Consider the following 25,964-nt stretch of genomic DNA (forward strand, 5'->3'; position numbering starts at 1 on the left):
ATACTTCAAATATGTTAAAACATACAATATGGTACAATTTTTGGAATTATGTGTTTGCTACTAATTCTCTTTTGTGTTATAACAATAGGATGCCACATTTTCTAGGGAGAATTATGACAACTCTAAATAATAGCTCTTCACTTGCATTTAAAAAATAAAAAAGGGGGAGATGTCAGAAGTGGTGATTTAAATTACCGTCTCTGATTCTCCTGCAACAGGAGTATGCCTGAGCTGGGAATTCCCGATGCAAAGGCACAGTTGAGAATGCTCAGTTGCTATGGTGATACCCAGTTCAAAGGAAGTTCTATGTTTCCCAGAGAACTATCAGTCTTGTCCCTGATTTTGGACACTAGCTGCTGGGTGGAGAATTATGAGCACAAAAAGATAATAGCAATTGGTTTCACAGCAAGTCAACCTTGGTCCTGTGTACTTTGAAGAAAGTTTTTCACATAAAATCTTTCTGATGTTAAAACCTATATAATAAGCGTGCAGAGTAAGCTCTAGGTCATTACATCTCCATCAAGGTTTGAAGAATTACCTGGTCTCAGCTTTCTTTTGTGTGTCTGTTTGTCTTTTCTAAACAACCATTGCCTCTCACCAAATATCTGAAAAGATGGCCCTGAAGGGCGAAGCACCCGTGTTGTCCACCTTCCCTCATACCTCGATTCTAGGAGTATTAATTGATTGTGGGATGCTCTCTGAGGCCCTTTGGCATCTCCCACCCTTTTCAAAATGGGTGAGCACACCAGTGGAAATCTCCTGAGCAAACTAGCACATGCTGTACCAAAATATTGTGTCTTCATTTTGTTCTTTTACATCTTTACAACTAAATAAAAGATATACTATCAAAATGACAGCCCACTTAAGTGATAAACAAGAGAATTTAAAGAGACATCACCCAATTATTCATCCACCAACTGAGAATCTAGGAACATTTTATGACATCTGGATTAGTGGGAAGATAGAGTTTGTGATGTATCCTTAAACATTTGCTTAGTTCATGGGAATTGCAACTAGAGCTTTCTAAAAAGGGTATTCAGCTGAGTGCATAAAATCTACCAATATTTGTGAATAAAGTTTACTTAAAATTTTTCTAACCAAGTATTCTAAACAAGATTAGACATGAGGACACAAATGATTATCTGATAAAAAAAAAACATCATCACCCTTTATTTGTTTTAGGGAAGTGTTTTGAAATGCCAAAAGAAGGCCCAAACAGATGGGGGAGATTGGCTATGTCCCCGTCACTTGGATTCTTGCTCTGAAATCCCCCCTGGGTGTAGTGTCTGGGGCATGCACTAAAACTGATACAGACCATGTGTCTCTGAGTCTGCCTCAAAACTGAAGAGGAGTCTCCAGACTGGTACAAACACCCCACCGCCTCTTTCTCATTTTATTAGATCATCCCAATAACTACAATGATGAGACAGGTTAACTCATTCAGCTTTCAAATTATAAAGTGCAGAATCGTTATTTAAATCAAAACTCACCTCAAATAATCAATTGATTAGATTTGTAAGTTTATACGTTTATATTGTGATCCTTTTAACTAAGGATCACTTAGGTCTGTAGATCCCCTTGAGTCTAGATATGAAATCTACCACCTTATTCCAAAGCAGACACAGTGAGTCTGGGTCTGCAAGGAATACCAGAGAGATGCATGCAGGGGTTCTGTGTTTGGGATTGGGGTCTCTGATGAACTTCATGATTATGGCCTGCATGGTGGCTAGCAAGTTACTGTGCAAAGGTACAGAATGCCTGGCTGCTGAGAAACTTCCATGTAAAAGACAGGGATGCCTGGCCTCTGTAGCAATGTTTTTCACCAAGAAGCTCTGTGTTAAGAGTTTTATCAGTTTCCACCTTGATCTTAGGCACATAACTCCTGGGAATAAGGAACTTGATTCCTAGTTAACTAAAATGCTTCACCAAGCTCTAGTGCTCCTGATCTGCCTGCTTAACAGTAACTTTAGATAATTAATGGACTTTCTTGAGAGCTGCACAAAGCACCTGACATTGCATACTGTAATTGGGAAATGTAAGTTCAGAATAAGCAACTTTACTGATACTGTAAACAATAATGTAGTTATGGTACTAATGACCTAATGTAACCTATGGATATAAATAAAGGTGGCCGCTTGGACAAGGGGCCACTTCTTTTTCTATCTCTGCGTCTTGTCTCTGTCTCCTTCTTATTATTCCTTACAGATGCAGTTACTTGAAATGTTCTCTGTTTCCTCTGTCTCTGCTTTCAGCAGCTCTACTTTTACTCAGACTTCCTGTTCCTAGCATTAAACTTCTTTTATGCTGTGATTATACTTCCCCATCTGTGGTTAAGTAAGTATAGAGCTGTGGACTCTCTTCTCTTCTTCTTCTTCTTCTTCTTCTTCTTCTTCTTCTTCTTCTTCTTCTTCTTCTTCTTCTTCTTTCTCTCTCTCTCTCTCTCTCTCTCTCTCTCTCTCTCTCTCTCTCATTCATTTTTACACACAGCCTCACACTTCAGCTCTCTACTCTCCTGTCTCTCAGAATGACAATTCTAAGTACAGCTCTTGGTACGGTTTTCTTTTTACTTCAAGCCGTTTCCGGAGAAAGTGGCTGTGCACAGGATGGTGAGTCATTTCTTACTTTTTTTTTTTTTTTAAGGATTTTGGATTATCTCTAGCATAAGCTTCAGGTTACTCAGTTCCCTGACAAACCTGAACTGAGCACTGGGTTGGTATGGAGCTCAAGAACTTAACATGTCATCGGTCATTTTGTATGTTCTAACCACCAGCTTGGGAACGATACTGTGGGTGGCATATAAGGCTTCAGAATTGTCAAGAAGGAATGCCTTGAATCTCAAAATGCAGACCTCAAAATTGCAGGTCAAATCACATTGACTAGTACGATGCCTCTGTTCTTGGAACACTGCTGTAGATGATACAAGAGGCTTGTTAAAATATCTCTCAGATGATTTTAGTTTGTCAGGATATTGAGCTGAATTTATTTCATTTGATTTTGTAAGAGTTTCCCAAAGCATAAACTTTCCTGAAATATAATATGCAGAGACAATAGTTTTGTCTGCATTGACCAGTGCTATATCAACAACACCTCAGTGTCTAGAACATAGTAGTCAACCAAAAACATGGGAACATTTCCTCAAAATACTTTGGCTTGACAGATTCATTTAGATTCTTAGTGAGTAACATACAGATCTGAGTGTGTTGGCTCATTGAAATACACATAATTGCCTCCATGTTCAATAATTTAATCATATGGAATAATTTTCTTTGGAATGCCAAAAGTGCTCAACACCTACAAACAGATTCTGGCTTCTTAATAAATACATTGTAATGACAACCAAACTATAGATGAAATTGTCTAGCAATCACAGGGAACACCCAGGAACTTGGGCCACCAAATTTTTTTCCCAATTAAATTCTTTCACTTTAAGACTTAAAAAGTATGTTCTGTAAGGAAAAGTATTTTCCTTAAAGACAGTATCAACACATCAACCTAATGACTCAGATGTTTCTGGTCATGTTTCCTTAGTCATGCTTCCTTGGTTTAGCTATTTTGAGTCAATTTACTTAGTAATTGCCAAGGATGGAAAACCCTTGCATTTTCTCATTAAGGGAAGAGTCACAGGGGTGACATTTTCACAGCGTGACCAGTTATGAGGGATGATCATTATCAGTTTGATCAGCCCATGACCTTTTCCTATGAAGAATATTCCCTTGGGTTTGCACAGGGACAGAGGAACACTTTATTGTCCATGGATACAAAATACCCCACTATCCCTTCGTGATGGCCATCTGTTTTCACAAAGAAATAAGAACTCTAACTTATAAAGCTGAATTTTCACTTCAACTTTTTAAATTTCAGGTTTTTTGAGATATGTAACCATCCAGCGACATGATCATATGAAAATATGTGCCAGTTTGAAATATAAAGAATTCACATAATAAGGAGCTGTTCCTTATTGAAGGTCAGCTTGATCCTTTGATAACCACAAGGATGATCATGATAGAAAAGAATATTTTTAAAGGTCCAAACTATTTAAACCACTAATCAGCTAATTCCACTCAGTAGGAAGAGGTCTCTAAGTCTCACTACCTTGCCTATAATACATATTCAATTACCTTTCTATGCTTAGAAAATGTCAATGTATATCCTTAGGTACTTATTTAAATATTAATGATATAAATATTTAAAAGAATGTTAGATAACTCTGTACTCACAAGTTCTGTGGAATTTTTAAACCATAGTGATAAAACTGCTAACTTTTTTAAAAGAATTCCAACTTTTTCATGTATATTTTCAGAATCAGAATTCCAATTTTACCTTTTCATTACTTCTTTCTTCAAAAATATGACACTGGTCAAAATTAACCCTTGATGAGTGATTACAGAGTTCTAAGTATAGATAGATCCATTCAGTGACTCCTACAACCATAAGCCCACATATCAGAAGAGTGAGGCTCAGGGAGGTTGTGTGACCTGACAGAGACCACAGCTACACAGACTAGACAGGGTTAAAATCACATCTGTGCATCAATGACACCAAAAGTTTTAGCTTTTATGTACATTGCTTTTACCTAAGAATTGAAAAATTCCTATCAAGAACATTCTCTCTGCCAAATGCCATGCAATTTTACAAGTCATTGAAGGGATGTTTTGTTGTTATGGTGGTGGTGGTTACAAAGCAATCCCACCCAATTAAAGAGTTCTGTCTTAAAACATAGTCACTTTAAGTGAAGGAAAAACTGTAAACTGTAAGTGCAGTGATTTGTATATTGTGGGTTTACTATACAATAAACCTCCCTTAGCCAGACTGGATCTGTGAGGTCAGTGGAAGTCCTGACTGGTGCCTGTCAGTTACTAGTGTATGCTCTCTCTGGCTTATCTTCTATATTGAAAAATTAGAAACAAACCTGACCCCTGGATGTCTGAATCCAAACAGTGACATATGTTCTATTGTATAGAAATAGTGGAAGGACCAAAGAGAAAAGATCAAGACAGTGTGAAAACTGCCTATAAAAGTAGGTTCAAACCACCCAGAGCCATTTCATGTAGAAAGGGGCCAGCTCTCAGGGAAGGAGATCGACATCTGTGAAATTAGAAATAATCGTGGTCTGGAGTGCAAGCCCTAAATGGTGAACCACATCACTGCTTAGCACTGTCATCAGGAGGAGGACTATGGCCTGATGAAATGATGTAGGACCCTTGCTGTTGTTAGAATTGTGAACTGGACAGACTCTGGGGATGGTCAGAAAGGTATGCCTGGGGTGGTGAGCAGTACCCACAGCTCTTGTCTAGCTGGCTATTGGCGACTGGTCTCTTGGCCTGAACAGACCTGTCACTCACCTGATTGGTCCATTCCTAGCCAGATGGTTAATTTTCCCCACAGAGCTACTGGGTTATTTAAGTAGAGAGGGTACAGTTTGATCAGCCCATGACTTCTCACACTCTACCGAGGCTCGATTTTGGTAGACTCTGTACAGATTTTAAAGCCATAGAGGCATCAAATTTCTAGCACAATTAAAGTAAAATATCTCAGTCATAGACTCACACTTGGTCACTCTGGGAATGGCTCTGATAATTCTGGATTTCCTCAGGTCTTAGCGCAAGTATATTTTGTGGTAGAGTTCTCTAGCCTCACTTTTCTATTAAATATTGTGAAATATGCATACAAAGTATCTATTGAGTCCTAGGGTCCAAGAGCTAGCTTAGGATATCAGCTCTCTGACACACTGTGCTTTCCAAAAGGAGCTACATTAAAAAAAAATCCTTTGGTTCCCAAATTTCTTGCAGAATTTTGCAAATATCTCCAAGAAACACTATGAATAAAAAAATTATCTATAAGGGAAAAAGTAATACTTAGAGCATGTCTCCCACAAAAGTCTGTCATTTTACTAAGGTCATGCCATATATTAAGAGGATGCATCTATTGGCCTCATTAACAGCTGCATAATTGTCCTTCCCCAGGAGATGTGGAAGATGCAGAGCCAGATGACAGCTCACTCTTATTGTCATTCTCATGCTGTATAGTCAGTTGGAAGTGAATTGGACCCCTGCACTCGCTAACCTGTGCTTTTGACAACCCAGACATCAACAGCACCAATTTGAACTTTGAAATATGGTGAGAAACCTGGTTTCTGTAGTGCTTAGAAAAAAAGCCCTCTCTCTTTCCATGGGTTCTCTTCATTCCTTGAAAAACAAAGAATGTCTCACCATTTGTCATCAAATATTAAAGTCTAAGGAATTTCCAAAAGCCTTCTCAAATGCCTTCCTTTCCTGATAGAATGAAGCAAAGCAGTGCTTACTGTTCATGTGTCAGGTTCCAAGAAAACAGGAAATGATGCTGTGGATCTTGCAGATTCCTTATTCCTCCAAACTCCACACCAGAACTTAAATCCTGCTTCCTCTAGAATATTGCCTTCAAAAAAAATCTATTTGCCCAATATGAAGCAGTCTACTATCTTCAAGTTGCTTTCTGCAGTGAAATTGCCTGCTTCCTAATCCCAATACCAGTGCTTACTAACTTTTTGACCTGGAACAAGTTATATAACTTATGTAAGCCTCAGTTTCCTCACCAAAAAAATTAAGGTAACCAATCTCATAGGAAGTTGGGGGTGATTAAACAGTCTAAAACACATACAGCCTTCAGAGTGATCACCCAGTATGAGTGATGGATTAGAAATTAAATCATAATTCTGTGAATGTACACTTTCATCCTCTTGACACAGTTTGACATCAGATGGTTTACTCAATGTAAATTTTGCCAAAATCCACAGGAATAACTTTGGCTTTTGGATTCAAAAGGCTTCCGTTTGAAAGTAGGAAAGGAGCCCAGGGAACTTAATCTTCTTCCTCCCCAAAAAGTCATCTCCTAAGATTGAGTGTTACTATCTCTGTGACTTGAAAACAAAACAAAACAAAACTCTAATGAGAAATTCTGACTTGTGGCTACCTCCAAATTCATATCACATGACCTAATTTTTAGCTTCCTAGTGAGGAAAGTAATTCAAGATTCATCAGTAGTAAAGGAGAGTTTTTAAATGTATAGACTCAAATGACCAAATTACATTATTATATTGTGTACATATATAAATCTGTAATGACAAACTACACTATTATGCATTATTATGTTGCATTAATTAAAAAATACTTTTGTTTAAAAAAAAAAGCCCCCCAGCATAAAAAAAAATACATACTTGAGGCAGTCTCTTACCATGTATACAGTCAAGATAAACTCTGAAATTTATCTTACTTTAATTTATGGGTACTTCCTGAATCTATTTAAGAAGTCATTGGATAAATATGGTCACAGACTTAGAAAACCTTGCAGTATTCTCAGTATGCTCTTATTAGTTCACTGCTAAAACACTCTACAGAGAGAGAAAGAACCTACAAAGTCCAGAATCTGTGCCACAATTAGACTATGCTAAAACAGCCAAACTGTTTATTCAAATGATATGCTCATTTTTATGGGCAAAACTCTACCACAGAGGTTTAACTTTCAGTGCTCCAACCAGTTACTTGGTGGGCTGCTGTGAACACCTTGATTTCTCTTAACCACTCCAGGCTGACCATCCTATCCACTTTCACTCAGTGTCTGAACACTTCCTTGCCCACTTAAGCAAACCTGACCACTGCCCTCAATAAGTCTCTTGATTTTGCCTGTCCACAGCCTGCATTTGACTTTTCCAGTTGAACTCAGGTATTGAAGTTGGGAAGGGATTATCTTAAGACATGAATGGGAAACAGTAAATAATACAAACTCCTAAGTAAATAAAGTAGTGCTAAGTGAGCAGCCAATTTTTTAACAAGTATCTACACCTGAAGCTATAGATTAGTGCACCTCTAAAGTTAAGTGAAGACATTGAGAATCAGGAAAACAGAGTGGTGTATTACGGGTCAAGCTAAGTTTATGTTCCACAATTAAACTATTTTTGTAGCATTTTTTTCAGTTAATATGATTTATTAAAAAGAAATTGGTATTTACTGACAATGGTACATGCTGATGTTCTTATACCTGTGGAATTGTTGGTAGATGCCAGGTGCCATCTTTCAGAAGGCAGTGGGTCTACCACCTGCCCTGGGTGTGGCCACTACTTTCCTAGACTGAGAAACTGATTGACTTACTGTTCAGTGATCTGATCTCAGGCATGGGCTTGGATTAACCAAGCTCACAGTGCCTCAGTACCAGCATGAAAATTGACTAGTTCACATTGACAGATGCAACTCTCATAAAGATCTAAAGATTCATACAGGACTCAGAACCTATAGGAGTTGGTATTGAGGTAAAGGTTAAAGGACTAAGAGGCCCAGTAGGTGGTATATCAATATATATCTACTTTTACTGGCATGAAGAAGCAGGTAGATCCTGAAAAGGTTTTCAGTCACCAAAACTCTAGCCTGATCTCTGATGACTGAATGGAAAAGCAGAGGCTCTACATAGCAGTGCCTAGGACAGAATCCCAACAGTAACACTGAACTAGCTGTGTGACAGGCGTCACTTAGGCTGTCTCATCATGAATATTTTCTTGCATGGGGATAAGGACTGAGTGTCTGCTACATGGCAGGTGTCTGTAAGTGGTGCTTAATCTTAGAGTGTGGTTCTATTTTCATAAAGATATGATCAAAGGGTTGTTCACATAGAAATAGATATAGAATTTGTTGATTTTAGGACTCGAGGTATTTGGTTTATGTCTCCATGCAATTCTTTTTTTTTTTTAATGGGGGATTTAATCTCAGTCCTGAAGTAGGAGTCCTTCTCTCATTGACTTTATCAGATAAGACTCCATAATCATTTTTTTTGGACCCCTACACTTTCCTGTGTGCATAATTTTCACAGTCAGCTCTCCCAAAGTGATCTTACTTCCTTTATTTCCAAATTCTTGGAGCAACACAATCACTGCCACATACCACCTACAAATACTACCTCAAATATGTCACTGTTTGTTCTCATCAATTACTGTCACAGTGGCAGGCTGCACCCTGATTATCTAAGTTTAACTATCGATATCTGCCAAGGCTTGTGAATTTAGCCCTCTGTAAAATAAGCTATACTAACCCTTAAAATTGCTTAATGACTTAGAGATAGATTTTTTCTTTCAGGGCCACGTGAGGAATGAAAGCAACAGGTTTTGTTTGGGTTTTAATTTGCTTTTTTCAATATTTTGCATGTAAATATCTCTTTGCCTCAGCAGGAGATATGCATCACCTATACTGAACTATATGCAAGATTTGTAGGATTATGTAAGAGTTGTAGGATTATGGATTTGGGTGAAAAAAATCAGATCACATAATCTCCAGCAGTCTCTCCTTACTTTCAGAATAAGAAAATTTGTGCTAGTGGATTAGGGTTGATGTTCCCTCAGAAGGCCCTAGAGGATCAATTTCACCAGTCTATAGGGCTACTTTGGTATCTGTTATATTCTTTCTTCCCCCAACCCTACCCCCAAATACCCTAGAATAGTTCTGTTCAACCGAAATATAATGCACTGTGCAAATCTGTGAGCCACATCAGTAATTTAACATTTTTGTAACCACATTTATAAAAAAGGAAAAGGAAATAGGTAAAATATTAATTTTAACAATATGTTTTATTGAGCTCAGTATATTCGAAATGCTGTGGTTTCAACATTTAATCAATATGAACAAAATAGAGATATTCTAATTCTCCTTTAAACTCAATATTCAAAATCTGGTATATAGTTTATACTCAGATCTCATTGTAATTTGAACTAACCATACTTCAAATGTTGAAGAGTCCCTGTGGGGCAGTGGTTATTATGCTGAACTAGAACATAGCTCTATCATTCCTAACTCAAGCAACACATCAAGTAAATTGTTTTAACAATCAAGTAAATTGTTTTAAGGCTGGACATGGTGGTGTATGCCTGTAATCTGAGAGACACAGGAGACTGAAGCAGGAGGATCACAAGTTCAAGACCAGCTTCAGTAACTTAGTGAGACTCTAGGCAACTTAGCAAGACCCTTTCTTAAATTAGAAAATGAAAGGGCTGGAGATGTAACTCAATGGTATAGCTCCCCAGCTCAATCCCCAGTACCACCCCCCCCAAAAAAAAATTTGCCAAGTAAATTGTTTCTATTGAGTTAGACTGGATTGCATTGAGGAGGACTACTCACAGAGAAACTATTTCCTTCAATCACCTGAATTGAAGGTCAACATCACTAAACACACTGCCTCTTCTAATCTGCTGGATTTATTTAACCTCTCAGCAGGACTTTCCTTCCACATGGGGCAACTTCCAGCTTCAGGAGTTGAGACCCACTAAAAGTTTGCTCAGCCTCACAAGACAGTCATATGGTTGTCCTTTGTTGCCCATTGCCCACGGATCTTATTCTCTGAAAAGTTGCAATGAGCTAAGAATACCATTTTGGATTCTTCCTAAATTCTGAAAATACCAGAAACCTGCTGTAGATTTAGGATCTTGAGGTGTATAAGTTGGTTTTTGTTACATATATCTATTGTGAAATAATCACCACTGTTAAGCTAATTAATATATCTATAATGTCTCATTGTTACCGTTCTTTTCTTTTATATGTACATTTTGGGTAAAAGCTTTTGTCAAATAGATGAATTGCCACTATTTTCTGCTAGTTAGAATCATTTCATTTTTTTTCTTTTTCTTTTTCTTTCTTTATTTTTTTTTATTTTTTTAAATTTATTTTTTAAATTTTGAGACAGGATCTCACTCTGTTGCCAAGGCTGACCTAGAGCATGCACTACATCTGTCAGCCTCACTATGAGTACAGGGGTTTGCCACCCCACCCTACATCTTTTCATTTTCTTACTGGTGTATTTTAATAAGCAAGACCTTTTTATTTTAATGAAGTCCAATATCTCTTTTATGTTTAATGCTTTTTGTGTCCTCACAACTCCCAAAATTGGAAATATATTTTGTTTTCTTTTTTTTTCTAAATGTTTCATAATTTTAGCCTTTACATGTAGGTGTATCATTCATGTAATTGTGAAGAACTGAGTTTTCTATTGTCCACACATTTACTTAGTTTTTTCAGGGAAATTTGCCAAAAAGACTTTCCCTTCTCTCATTGAATTTATTGGGTCTCTGTATTCAAAATCATTTAACCTCATACTTGAGCATGTGGGTCTATTTTAAACTCCCCTTTCTATTCATCAGTTTATCTGTCCTTATGTGGATAGTACATTATTCTGATAATCACAGTTTGTTTTAGTAAGTTTGAATTAAGTGCTCTGAGTCATCCATATTTGTTTTATTTTGTTTCAGTTTTACTTTGGCTATTCTAGTTTCTGGTATTTCCACATAAGATTCAGAATCAACTTATTAATATTTTAAGTTTCTTCTAAGATTTTTATTAGTATTATATGGTCCAATTTAGGGATCATTCCATTTTATTGATTTTGAATTTGCCAACCCATCAGCATCTCTCCATTTATTAGTTTTCCTGTAATAGCTCTCAGCAATGTTTTGTAATTTCCTATGCAAAAGCCTTGAACAACTTTTATAAATTTTTAAGTTTTATGTTTTCATTGTTATTATAAATGGAACGGTCATTTTTAAACTCCTTTTCTAATTGTTTGATATTAACTTATAGAAATAGAATTAACTTTTGTCTAATGGCCTTGATGAATTTATTAGTTCCTACAGTTGTATTGGATGTTCTTTATAGATTTATGGGAATAAATATGCCCTGTGCAAATAAAAGAAGTACGTTTTTCCCTTTCTAATCAGGATACATTTTGTTTGATTCTCTTGTCTTAGGAACTGGCTAGAACTTCTGATATACTATAAATTGAAATGTAGACACCTGCAATCCCAGCAGCTCAGGAGGTGGAGGCAGGAGGATCCTGAGTTCAAAGTCAGCCTCAGCAATTTAGTGAGGCGCTAAATTGAGACAGTGAGACCCTGTCTCTAATAAACTACAAAATAGAGCTAGGTATGTGGCTCAGTGGTCAAGTGCCCCTGAGTTCAATTCCTGGTACCCCCAAAAAAATTTTTTTTAAAAAATAAAGAAATGTAGAAAGGGGATCTCTATTGCTTATCCTGATCTTAGGAGAATATGTAATGTTCACAATTTCACTATTATATATGCGATGAACTATATATATATTTTTTAAATGCCCTTTACTATTGAGTAAGTACCCTTCAATTCCTTGGTAGCTGAGAGTTTTTGTCATGAATGGATGTTTGATTTTTTTCAAGTACATTTTCTTCATCAGCTGAAGATGAACAGATTATTTATGTCTTTTACTCTATTGAAATGGTGTTTTATTGATTAATCTGTGAATATTGAACATATTTTGGTTTCCTGGGACTCACCCCTACTTGATTATAATTTGTTAACATCAATATGTTAATATTTTCTTGAGGAATTTTGCATACATTTTTAATTTTAATAATTTAAAAGAATTTTTGCATACATTTGTCTACCGATTTCCTTTTGTATAATATTTTTGACAGGTTTTGATTCCATGTTTAAGCTGCCTTCAAAAAGTAAGTTGATTTTTAAAAATTGCCTTAGACAACTTTGCTATTGTCTACTGTAAATTGTTTCTAAATTTGCCTACTTTTAACACACAGAATGAACACCTCTATTTTCTGGAAGAATTTTTGTAACATTGGCACTATTTCTTTCTTATACACCTGATAGAATTCACCAGCTTATAATCAACAAGCTCAGAGTTTACTTCCTAGGGAAGTTTGTTGATAAATTATAATTTATTTTAAAGAAATAGAATTATTCAGATCAATTTGTATGTAGGTCAGTTTTACTACCTTGTATTTATAAGAATTTTTATGTCGAAGTTTTACATGTATTGGCATAAATTATATATGTATGCATATATTTATATTTTTAGTTGTAGATGGACACAATACCTTTGTTTTTATTTATTTATATGTGGTGCTGAGGATCATCCCCTGTGTCTCACCTGTACTAGGCAAGCACTCACCACTGTGCCGCAAACCCAGTCCCAATAGGCATAAATTTTTAAAATTTTCTTATTATGCTTCATGAACTATAGTAATATCGCCTGTTATTTCCAGATATTGGTCATTTATATCTTTGGGTTTTTTTTCTTGATCTGTTTTGTTTAGGGTTCATCATCCAAAATTACCTACAAAAATCCCATCAGTTACCCATTAAGTGTATGTTCTTTTATGTACAGAATTCTTAGACTATTGTAGCATTTCCTTTAACTTCCCCTTTGTTCATTCTCTTGGTTAATGATTCTCAGCCCTTACATCTAGCTAGTATTTCTGGAGGACATCACAAAAGCATCTTCATATTTGCCTAAACAAAGTGTTTATTTTTCAATAATCTATTATAAAAATATAGGAATTTGGGGGCATGATTGGACTATTTCAGGTACATCTGCATCTAATGTCTAAGTAAATCATTGAGAATAATAGTGACAGGAATCCACCTCAATTTAGTTTATTCTTTTTCTCTCTTGAGTGTGCACTCACCCACCCACATCCCTATGAACAGGGAAGCTGAAACATACCTATAATATTATTCTCTTTGATACACAATTCCTAGCTAAATTAACACAGATTGCCTTTTTGTTTCCACAGTGGTTCTCTTCTGGGGGTAAATTGCCTAATTTGAATAAACTACAAGACATATACTTTATCAAGAAAAAGCAGTTTTTACTTATCGGAAACAGCAGTATATGTGTGAAGCTTGGAGGGAAGAATTTAACTTGCCAAGAAGTGAATATAGCCAAAATAGGTAAGCAGCTGTATAAGGGAATATGGTTGTCCTTTGTGGGATACCTGTAGACACTGGTTTGATCTTCCTGTGTGTTTAAAGTAGGGCAATTGTGGAGACAATTTATAATAGACAATAGCAAATTCTTTAAGACAATTTTTAAATAAATGTAAACTTGACACTTATATGATTTTTTTCTATTTGAGAATTCTGTAGATCTTCAAGATGAGCTATGAAAGGGTGTTCAGTTTCTGAGGGAAGAGTAATTCAGTATGTAGTGTCCAACTGTGGCTAAGGCTCCTGTTTTCCACCCATATATGCCCTTTACTTTTTCTCCTTGTCTTCTCCTTCTTGATGTGTTTTGCTCAATTATCCATCTATTTGTAAAAGTAAATATGCCTTCCATAATAGCCACAGTTCTCCAATGGAAAGAGAACCAATAAGTAGGTAGGTAGGTAGGTAGATAGATAGACAGACCGACAGACCGACAAGTGTTTGGATGACAGGAGACAGGTTTCTTTTAAGAAGTTGGATTACATGTGCCTGGGGATTTGGCTCTCTGGTAGAGTACTTGCCTAGCATGCATGAGTCCTGGGGTTCAATCCCTGGAACCACAAAAAAAGGAAGAAGTTGGCTAATGTGATTGTGGAGGCTGGTAAGTTTAAAATCTGCAGGCTAAACCAGATGCTGGGAAATCACATAAAGGGCAGATGTTATAGTCGTGAGTCCAAATTCTGCAGGGCACAAATCTCAAGCAGATTTTCTTCTATATTGTATTATTGAAACAGACTTACTTCCTTTTCAAGAAACCTCATTGTTTGTTCTTAAGGCCTTCTACTGATTGACTGATCCCTATCACATTGTGGAAGGTAATCGAATCAGGTCTTTTAAAAGACAATTTTACTTGGTATTTGATCAAACAATGGAGCAACATTGCCCAGCCAAAATGATGTAAGAAGTATCACAACTTCATAAGAGGCTTAATGAGGAGGGAAGCATGGAAAATCTGATTTGACACAGAATAGATATATTACATTTTGCTAAAAATGAATGATTTGAGTAAAGTTGCAATTTGAATTGGTGCAGTGGAAAATTAACTGTATTATTTCGACCTCTGGGGACTTATAAGAGAAACTCTTTCTATGTATGAATATATAAAAACATACATATTGATAAAATACATATATATGGGGTTAAATGTTCAAAATTATTGAACACATACACTCTTTTGCTAAACTTAAATGCTATAGGTCTTTATTTCCCTCTCCTCAGACACCTTTCACGAGCAAAAGGCAAATCAATGGTAAGAAAGCAGTGCTCATTAGAGATAAGAAAGAGTGACAAGCCTAGCTCAGATTTGTTTCAGTCAGGTGGAAAAATAAAGATTAAAAGCAGAAGTTCCATGTGTGAGCAATTATCTTGGGGGTGGGAGTAAATATAGTGAAAAGGAAACATTAGTAGATGGTTGTGCCGTTGTCCAGACAGTAACATTGGCCACATCAGTGAGAGCACTCTCTAAGGTGAGGATACCAAGAGGACATCTCTGAGTTAGGCATAAGCCAGCTGGGTTTTGGTCATTTGGAGACCAGACTCAAATGGATGGATATTCACTTGGTGCAGTGCACAATGGCGCCATATTTAAAGGCTCACCATTTACATCCCAAATGTGAATTGCCATCTTTGAAAGACAGAAAAGACAGAGATTCTTGGTCTTCTGACACAGGGCTCAACACCAGGGGAGAGCTCATTCTTATACAAAGCCATGTCAGCACCCAAGTCCCTGCATGCACATAAAGGCTCACAGCACACCCACATTCAGATCCAAATCTCATGTGCTCAATGCCAAAGAGTGCCACATTCAGCACAGCCCCAACAGCAGACTGCACACCTGACAATTCTCATCTGAGGAGGAATGGGAAGTATGGTGGGTACACAGCTGATAACACAGGATCCTGAGAAAGGGGTGATGTGTCTTTCTTGGGGCTTTGGAAAGTGCTCCTGGGCAAGCAGGAGGGAAAAATGGTGAAGACTTACATCTTCTCCTAGCTCCTACTGTGACATTTCAGTTTAACTGAATTTAAAATGAATGCTCCTAATTATGCCCCAGAGTCAAAGCACCTCTGTAACCACCAGCTGCCTCTCTTACATCCTTCCCTTTAGGTGTCCCACACTGAATAAGTGACAGCATTCTGCCTCCCACTGTGCTTGGCAGCATAGATTGACATGTTCAGGTTGTATAAGAATAACTTAATTTTTTAGATATTGCTTCGGGAATGAACACCTTTTCCTCCTTTGGCCATAGATCCATTTTGGCTAAAGGCAAAGCTGTCTGGAGAGTCCTTGGGGGACAGTGACCAGCAGGGCCTTAGTCTCAGAAGCATTTGCTGAGAATGTGAATGAAGGCAGGTGTAAGGGGGTCACAGGGATCCTCTGTGGGGCTTTTCTCTGCACACACTTTCTTTCCTCCTGACCCTCTCTAGGTCATCTTTGCTTTACACAGTGTAGATGAGGGTTAAATATAAAGTACCCTTCTACAAAGTCCCCAGGGTAAAGAAGAAGCCATCTGTTTTTCAGTCCCTCTAAGGCAATGTCACCCCAGTACCACAAGTTAATAGAATATCTGGGCAAACTCCACCACAAGTGTTTACTTGATTGGCCCAGGAGCCTGGCTTATCAAGACTGGCTCAGAGAGCTCCACAGTGGTCCACACACCCTCTCATTAACAAGAGGATCAGGTCATTCATGCAGGAGTAGTGGCCCCATCCTCAGAAAGCTGAATTCCCTGACTCTAATAAAGGAGAAACCAAGACACAGCAGTCTCACATCAAAGATGAGGAGGAGGTCCAATGCTGATGCTTTCCTGGGAAACCAGTACCTTTCTCTGGACCTGTTCTGCCTGAAATCATCCCTAGCGGCCTCCAGCAGCTAAACTTACATAGCACATTTGATCTTAAGAACAACTGTGTGAGGCAGGCAGGCCAAAGGAAGAGGCCCAAGAGGAGCTCAGAGTTAATGCAGCTGAGGTTGACAAAGAAGAGCTTCTGAGGCCACTCTCTAGTTACAAGCAAGGCCCAGCACGCAGCTACTTCACTCTGTGTAGCCAAGATGAGGTGCAAGGTCCCAGCCATCTCCTAGTCTTACTGGAAGAATGAAAAATCAAAGTGTAAAGACTTCTTGCTTGAGGATATTTAGTAATACCTTCTCTGATATTCCAAAGGTAAAGAGAATAGGTTTTGCAAATATAAAATTTACACTGGATGCTGTAACAAATAAGTCCCTACACATGATATCTGACACCCTAAGTCCATTGCATACTCACATCAGAAGCAAAATCACATCCCATTTTGTGAATGGTGCTCCTCTAAGCAATATTCAGGGGTACCTCCATCCTGTAGCTACACCATCTTGAACATATAGGTCCAAATGACTGAAGGGGGATGCCACACAAGAATCACACGGGGGAGGGAGAGGATGTTTCTGGGCCAGGACTGGAGCTGGTATGGCCACTTCCACACATTACTCAGTTCATACCCTGCCACAAGGGTAGCTGGGAAATATAGTCTGGATTTGAACCCAGGAAAAATAAGAAATAGCTTTGACTGGTTAACTAGTTTCCTACCTGCAAATGGTCAGAATGATATTCAGTATAGATGGATTTTTGAAATGGTCATTATTGGGCTGGTTGTCATGGTGCACAATTCCAGCAACTGGGGAGGCCAAGGCAGAAGGATTATAAGTTCAAGGCCAGTCTCAGAAACTGAATGAGGTCTTAAGCAACTTAGTAAGACTCTGTCTCAAAATAAATAAGTAAATAAATAAAATATAAATATAAATATAAAAAGGGCTGGGGATGTGCCTCAATGATTTAATTCCCCTGGAATCCATTCCTGGTTCATACACACACACACACACACACACACACACACACACACACACACACAGAGTCTCTCTGTCTCTCTGTCTCTCTCTCTCTCTCTCTCTCTCTCTCTCTCTCTCACACACACACACACTCACACCCATATATATGATTTTTATTTCTTTGATGACTCTATAGACATACTTCATTTCTTTTGTCCCTTCCCAGTTAAACCAGAAGCTCCTTTTGACATAAAAGTCATCTATCGTGAGGAAGCCAATGACTTTGTGGTGACTTTTCATACGTCACACTTGAAGAAGAAGTATGTAAAACAATACATAGCCTACTGCCAGGAAAAAGATAAAAAGGATTGGATGATATGTAGATCAATCATGTTTGTACAATAAAAACTTCTAAATGTTATATATGTTATTGTTGCAGAAGTACATTTGCTCCAGGAAGTCTTAATAATTTTGTTTTCAGAATATACCCTTTACTGAAAGAAGCTCCCAATATTGTGCCAGCTTTGGGCCCCATATGCATGCACCTTTCCTAGCCTGTCCTTCTCTTGTTCTGATTTTCCCCCTTACTCTATTTTTTGTCTTTATAACGTTTCTAACTCAGTTAGGTAGCCACATAAATGGAGACCAGATGGATCTTCACAATGCAAAGCCCTCAAAAAGTGCCATGCCTAGTACCACACTCTTAAGCAAAACACTCTTTGAATAGTTAGCAAGAAGATGTGACCACCATTTGATTTGAGAATTTGGGGGAGCATGATGAGGTAAGGAGAAGAAGGGCAGATTCATCTCTGTTTTCTTTTTATTTTCAAGTCTGAGGTCTTAGTCATTGAACTTAGTATTCATTCTTTATTATCTGGATGGTTATTTAGCCTCTTTCTTCATGGTTTTCTGAGGTTGGACTATCTGGGTGTATTGTAAGGAAGTGGAAGAAGTGTAGAAGATTCCAGGTATTAGGTTCATCTTAAAGCACTACCTAAGGATGCCTTCTCTTTCTGGGGACTGAAAGAATGCCTACTTACTGCCACTGCCCTCCTTGCTCAGGCCAGGATCACCCTTGTTTGTTTGCAGTATGCAAATAACATTGCACAAACATACTCCCTGCCCCAAACACTGGCTCCCTTCTTTTATTCACCCCATACACACATGGAGAGAGACTGAATGACATTAATCCTACAGTTTTCCATTATTCATCTAAAAATCGTACAAATGGAAAACAAATATTGTGGAGAAAAGAAGAATTTTAGATAAATGCCTCCAAGACAATCAGCTTCCTGTCTGGGGGAAAAAAAATAAGTCAAAAGTCTACCCTCTGTCATACACTTATCTATGTAAACACACAATAATAAAAATTGTAAGGCAATTTAAAACTTTGGATTATATTGCCATGTATACAGCTGATGGATCACTAAAATCTATATAAAGAGCTCTTATAAATCATTAAGAAAGAGACAAATATCACCATAGACAAATGAATTAAAAATTGGCAAATTGCATATATAAGAAATATATAAATTTGGTAAATATAAGAAAATTAATCCAACATATATAAATGTAAATAACAATGCAATATGACTTTCAATCAAATTTTTCCTTTCCTTTATTTTTCCTTCCTTAAGGATAGTACACAGTGTTGGGAATACTATTGCCTCTGTATTGCTATTCAAGATGTAAAATCTTATCTTTCTAGAAGGAAATTATCTTGCTCACTAAACTATACTGTCATCTCCCCTTGGCACATGAAAAGGGAAAGAAAGAAAAAGAAGATACTGAATTGTGAGGAGGAACTGGGAGCCTGGGACAGACCTACCTCTTCCCAAGCTTGGAGACATCACCACCTGTATAAAGACCTATTCTATCACTGTTCTCTTTGGCCGCTCATGCATCACTTATGAGCTCACAATCTCTGTCCCTAATTCTGCTGCTGAGCCCTCTATGTATTTAAGCTCCTTAGTCTGACAAATATGAGAGAACTTCAAGAGGGTGCCTATGTGACTCAAGGAACTGAACTTGAAGTGATTTGAAAGATCTAGGCAACACTTCATTTTCCATCCTAAAAATATATTGGCACATTTTTCTCCTTAGCACGTGAATTTATCCAACACAAAGCTGACTCTCCTGCAGAGAAAACTGCAACCTGATGCAATGTATGAGATTAAAGTCCTATCCATCCTGTATAGTGAATATTATGAGGGTTTCTGGAGTGAATGGAGTCCAAGTTCCCACTTCAGAACTCCATGCAGGTGAGGATGACTGTAAGGAGTCCTTGTCCCCTACAATGCTTTGTGTGTCAAAGTGTGGGCAAGAAAGTGAGATGGAGTTAGTGCAGATAACCACAGGTTAAGACTCCACCCAGAGGGTGTGTTTCCACTTTCTTTGTCCCTTCTATGAAGAATAAGGGAACAGGGGAAACTGGATCTTTAGTAGCTCAGAAATGGTACAGCTTGTCTTAATGCTACTGCCTTGGGCGTTTCTGCTAACTCCTGATATTTCTCAACAAAATACCTACTTACCACCTCCCATTTACCATTTTTGACTGGGATTTCAATGCCTGGTCTCTCTAAGACCCCTCTAGGGAAAACTTTCTCTAAGGTAGGTAGGAAGGACAGTTAAGTTGTCTCAGGTCTCCTTTCCCAGAATAACACAGTTGTCCTTGGGGTGTAGGAGGTAATATGGATCAGAAGAGTCAGAGAACATGACTTGGGAATGTGCTCAAAGCACCAATGTAGACCTTTCATTTGGGAGATTGGGGAAGCTATGCTACTAAAACACTCTTAGGCACACTGGAACTCAATTAGTCTAGCTTGATCCTTCCTATACCGCACCCTAAGTGCCATCTCTTGTCTTCCAGGACCCTGATGCTCTAGGAACACCATGGGGACGGCCACATCCCAGCATGCAGGTAATAAGTGAAGCCTGGTATTCTAGCATCCCCCAAGCCTACCTTGGGACTTGCTCCCTCTCCTCTCGCAGTGCAGCAAGATGAGGGCTCCATCTTATAAGTGCTTGTCAACATTCAAGGCTGTTCTCTGTGACCCCTTTTTCCCTCTCCCTCCTCAGTTCAGGAATACACACATGCACTTGCACGGGATGTCTTGCCTCAAACACAGTTGCCCTTGGGGTGTAGGAGGTAATATTGAAAGTTCTAAACTTTCTTTTCTTTAGAGTGTGTGGCTTCTGAACTTGAAATCCATGAATTTAAATTGCTTTCTAATATGAACATATTAGAAAGCTGTGGATACCTGGTTGGAGAAGACCAGGGTGTAAAAGTCAATGTGAAGAGGGGAACACATGGTACAATATCTTATAATGTCACTTGTCATATTTGTTATGCTCTTGATGAAAAATCAGACAGTAAAGAAACTTACATGCACTAAATCCCTGTGTAATGGACACTGAGCCATGTACTTTAATTGCAGAATATCCAGCCAAATTAAATATTCCCCACCCACTCCCCTTTTGCAGACCAAAAAAATGCAGATAAGAGGCACTGGCAATCCCAAAAATCCAAAGACATAATGTTCTCTCTGATTTCTGGATGCTAATTCACAATAGATTGAGGGGGTGGAGGGTGGAGGTTCACTGGATTGGGCAGGAAGGAGTGGGGAGCAGCAAGGGGATTGGAAATAGAAAAGACAGTCCGAGTGAATTGGGAATAACTCTCCTATATTCATATATGAATACACTACCTATGTAACTCCACATTATGTACAAGCACAAGAATGGGAAGATATACTCCATGTATGTATGATATGATTCCAGGACCATGCCTCATTCCTTAAAATTCAAAGCATTTAGAACTTACTTATTTTCCACACAAGATCCTACATAGATTACTATGATAAATAACAAATTTAAGAACTGACCATCCTCCTGGCTCAGAGTACTTCCATGCTGATTTCCTCAGTCCCTCAAGTGCAAATCCATGGTGGAGATAAGGACAAGGGAGGGTTTCCTCTGCCAAGGCCTCATTCCTGGATCACTAAATCAGGAACCATAGGGGTGAAGGGGGGTGAAGAGAAGACAAGCAGACACACGTAGAGAAAAAGTGGAGCCAGGTGGGTAGCCAAGCCCTGGTGAAGCTTAACTGACTCCAGAGCTAGATCAGCCCATTAATTATATAGGTTTTTCACCAGAAAGTTGTTTGTGAGAGGGCTGAGGCTGTGCACAGTGGCAAAGTGCTTGCTGAGCATGCGTGAGGCCCTGGGTTTGATCCCCAGGACCACATACAAATAAACAAATAAATAAAGGTATTGTGTCCACCTACAACTAAAATATATTTAAAAAGAAAGAAAGAAAGAAAAATAATAGCTATTTTTTTAAAAAAAAAAGAGTTGTTTGTGAGAAAGTTTTAGCAAAGCAGGCCAACTGAAAGATGCAGTGAAAGATAACCTTGAGACATCTTGTTGTCCCCAGAATACCCTATCCCTGGAGTTGGTTCCTGAATCCAAGGTTCTGACTATTAGAGCCAGGAGCCTTCCTCAATAGTAACTCTTGGCTGGTATTGTCATAGCAACTGCAGCATCTTGACAAGTACCCTCAGAAAGGCAGCCCCCGGGGCAAAAACAGCCACAAGGGAATCAGAGGGCAGGGTTGCAGTCACTGCTCTCCACATTTCTCTTCTTCATTCCCAGCAGCATCTGAATGTCCAAGGCTGCACCTTTCTTCTCTGGGACTTAGAAATTACCTGAAACTTTGTTGGGGGAGGAGTCATATTGAAAGATTGCATACTTATACTTTTGAGAGTATAAAAAAATAAAACAATCTTTTCCCCTTACATATTACTTAGAGTTTCAGGAGACTCACAGATTACCCAATTTGGGATATTGGTTTTAGAGTTTTGATGATCTTGAAAACATCCTGGGATCAGAGATCTGAGATGAGGAAAAATGGCTATAATATAAATATGAATAATCTTACCTCCTCACTGGCCAAGTGCAAGCTCCATCCTAACCAGATCTAGGTTCACTCATCCCTAAATCCCAAGGTCAAATGTCTCCTCCATCCTTCCACAATTGAAGGCAGCTACTGCTGCCTGTGGTGTCCACAAAACTCATACGTACATCACCCCTGAGAGTACAGTTCTTGCATAGGTTGTTCTCCCAACACACACTCTCCCCTCCTTCCTCTAAGTAATAGAACTCAGCCTTAGTTGGGCACATAGCAACTCCTCTTCGATGGCATTTACCTTCCTACCTTGAAGCTAAAGTGGCCATGGGGTTTCTGTCCATTAGGTCATGAGTCAGAAGTAACTCCCAATCATCTCCATAAAAGAAAAGTTGGCTTCTCCCCAGTTTCTCCCTTGACATACTTCCCACTGACTGGAATAGGATCATGGTGCTCCTAAATCAAACTCAAGACATGAGCAGTTGCCCAGGAAATGAAAGAGACTGGGTTTCTGAATGAAGGCACTACCTTAGAGCTGTCTTTCTTCCCTGGATCATATACTATGAAAAACCAATACATTTGCATCTTTTTGAAAGCCACTGTTCTGTGTCTCCTTGTTTCAACAGCAGAGCCCAGGTAGTACATGCAACAGCAACAAAAGGCTGCATTGAACCCCAAAGGTTCCTAAGGCTGACAATAAAATAAAATCATAAAGGTTCACATGAGGAAAACAAAAGTCAACGATACTCTACCATTTTCTTGGACCAGTTCTCACAGTGACAATTGTATATAACAACATAACAAAGGTGGATATATTATAACATCAGACAGACCCCTTGCTCTTTCTGTTTTAGAGTCATATGCTGAATCTCTGTGGCAATTTCATGAAGAGTATCACTCAGGGTCGCTTCAAATCTTGACTTTGCATAGTTTGTTCAGGAAAATATAGAACAGTAGAGCTTATTGATGGGACCTTCAGTGGCACATAGGTCTTGGGTTCCAAAAGGACAAGAGGAGGTTTGAAGTTGAAGTGAGGCCTCTGCTGATGTTCCCAGGGGTCTGGGCTGGGATATGGCTGGTAGAGTGTGGATTTCAGCTGCAGTCTCTCAGAACAGACTGTAAAGACAGGTAAGAGACTCTGAGGAGAGGAATAGGCCTGGGCATAGCAGGTAGTCACTTTGTCCAGACTTCCCCCAAACCACTGGGGGCCTGGGGGCCTGGGGGCCTGGGGGCCTGACACCAGGCATATTCCAGGGCTTGAGTCTGTGCTGGGAGAAGCTCAGAATCACAGAAGCACCCAGAGTCAGCTTTGCCAACAGGCACATCACTCTCCCCAAGGATCAGTGTGTGTTGTTCAAACCTTTATCAAAAGTTGGGCATGTTCTGAAATCAAAGCACTCACTTTCTCATAGCACATCAAAGAGGACAAGGTTGGTGCTCAAACATTCCATTCTTGTTGCATCAGAGATCGAGGCTGAAATCTTGTAAAAGCAAAACAACTGTGACATTTCAAAATCTGCCCAGAAAGAACACAGACTACACCAAGACATAGGACTGAAGAGCTGGGGTGAGGAGGAAAGGGAAATGAAAGAAGAGCCACAACAAGGAACATATTGTGCTCCTGGAGATGAAACATCACAATGCTGGGACTCCCCCTTGAGCCCTAGAGACTGACTCAGCACCTATTGATAAAATGCTGAAGACATTAATGTAGGACCAGAACTGCAGGAGGTTTCCCTACAACCATCCTCACCTACTCAGTGCCTGGGGTGCTTTTCTCTTTTTCCTTAGCTCTGGATTGACACCATTCACTGCGGTGAGCAGGCCTCCCAACCTCCAGGAAGATGGAGGCCAAAAATTGTTTTTCATCTTAAGAATACAATTGCTTAATTAAAGAAGGTAAGTTGACTGCAGCAAGGAGTAGTCAAGACAGATTCTGAAGACTGGGTATTGGAAATTTTTGTGTATTTTTCATGTATCAGGTTTTTTCCAGAATATTCCTATTGCAATAGGCTGCTGCTGTGTGTCACTGTTCTGTCCTTCAATACACAAGCACAGGGCGAGTGGCTTTTCAATACTCTTGTTCTGGACCAACTACTAAATGTGTAAGGGCTATGTAATAAACTTCATTTAAAAACTGACTCAGAACTTCTTTTGCTCTGGAAATAGTTTGTTTCCCATGAGTGCTGAAAGAGAGAATGCTCTGGTATCTATCTTACTCGATTTATAATTTCTGTAAAGGATAGAAATGAAATTTCTGTTCCTAAGAGATGTGTCCAAGTAGTAAAAATGAGTAAGTAAGTAAGTAAGTAAGAAGTTAAGACATTCAGCCTGAATTTACCCAGGAAAACTTCTGCCCTTTCTGTTTGGCAAAAAGATGGAAGGCTTGTATCTTTCTGGACTGGGCTTTAATAGAGTTAAAACAAACCACAATCAAATAAAGAATTCACACAGTCTTCTCATTTTAACACTACAGGATCTGAAATCTCACTAATAGGTTAGATTTTCAAACTCTTTTGGTCTCTACCAGCTATACAGGAGCATCATGTAGTCTTTTACAATATGAAAATAAAAGAAAATCTTTTTTATGTGCTTTGTCTATTTCACAAATGGCCTGGATAATCACTGGGGTGAGCGGGGAAGAAGGCAGGGGAGACTTGGAGCAATAGGGGTCTGAGCTCGAAATCAGGGTGTTCTGCTTGCAGATGCGAAACAAGAAAATTGAGTGTTTTTCAATGATTCACCACATCATAGGAACTCATGAGAGTGAAGAAGACAATGTACAACAGAAGGAAGAGGAAAGGTAGAGATAAAAGGAAGTCTTGAGAGAAGAGCACAACCCGGGTGAAGTCAGATGGTCCCAGAAACTGCCATGCGGGGACTTGCTTCACTCATGGTCAGATACGCGCCTCCTGACCTCAGGCTGGGATGCTCAGGTGCTCTGCAGGCTCTTCCTAACTTTCCTTTCTTCTCTCTGTTTGTTCTTGTCCGACAAACAATAATGACAATGCCATATATGAAATGTCCCTCATCTGAGGAATAGGTGGAGCAAGGTCTTCCTCAGCTTTTCCACGTTTCAAAGGACCAACAAGATGAGTGAGGAAAGAGAGAAGGCACCATTCTTGTCTGCCATCCCCCACAGTCTGATTCTAGAAGGATTGGTGACCCTTCTCATTGTCCGTGGAGCGCCACATGCTGAATTTAGGTTTCTCTCTGAGGCCCGTTCACCATCTCCCGCCCCACCCAAAGTGGGTGAGCACACCAGTGGAAATCCCCTGAGCAAACTAGCACATGCTGTACCAAAATATTGTGTCTTCACTTTGTTCTTTTACATCTTCACAACTAAAGGAAAGAGATACAATCAAAATGATAGTCCACTTAAATGATAAACAAGAGAATTTAAAGAGACATCACCCAATTATTCATCCACTAAGTGACAATCTAGGAACAATTTATGACATCTGGATTGGTGAGCAGACAGAGTTTGTGATGTATCCT

General features: G+C 38.8%; 1 pseudogene; it reads left to right on the forward strand.

Moving 5' to 3' along the window:
- The first annotated feature begins 6,040 nt into the window (after nucleotides 1–6,040).
- Nucleotides 6,041–24,607, forward strand: LOC117794644 (interleukin-7 receptor subunit alpha-like; annotated as a pseudogene).
- Nucleotides 24,608–25,964: the final 1,357 nt, after the last annotated feature.

This window comes from Marmota flaviventris, chromosome 5 (genome assembly GCF_047511675.1).
Source record: "Marmota flaviventris isolate mMarFla1 chromosome 5, mMarFla1.hap1, whole genome shotgun sequence".
Lineage (NCBI taxonomy): Eukaryota > Metazoa > Chordata > Mammalia > Rodentia > Sciuridae > Marmota > Marmota flaviventris.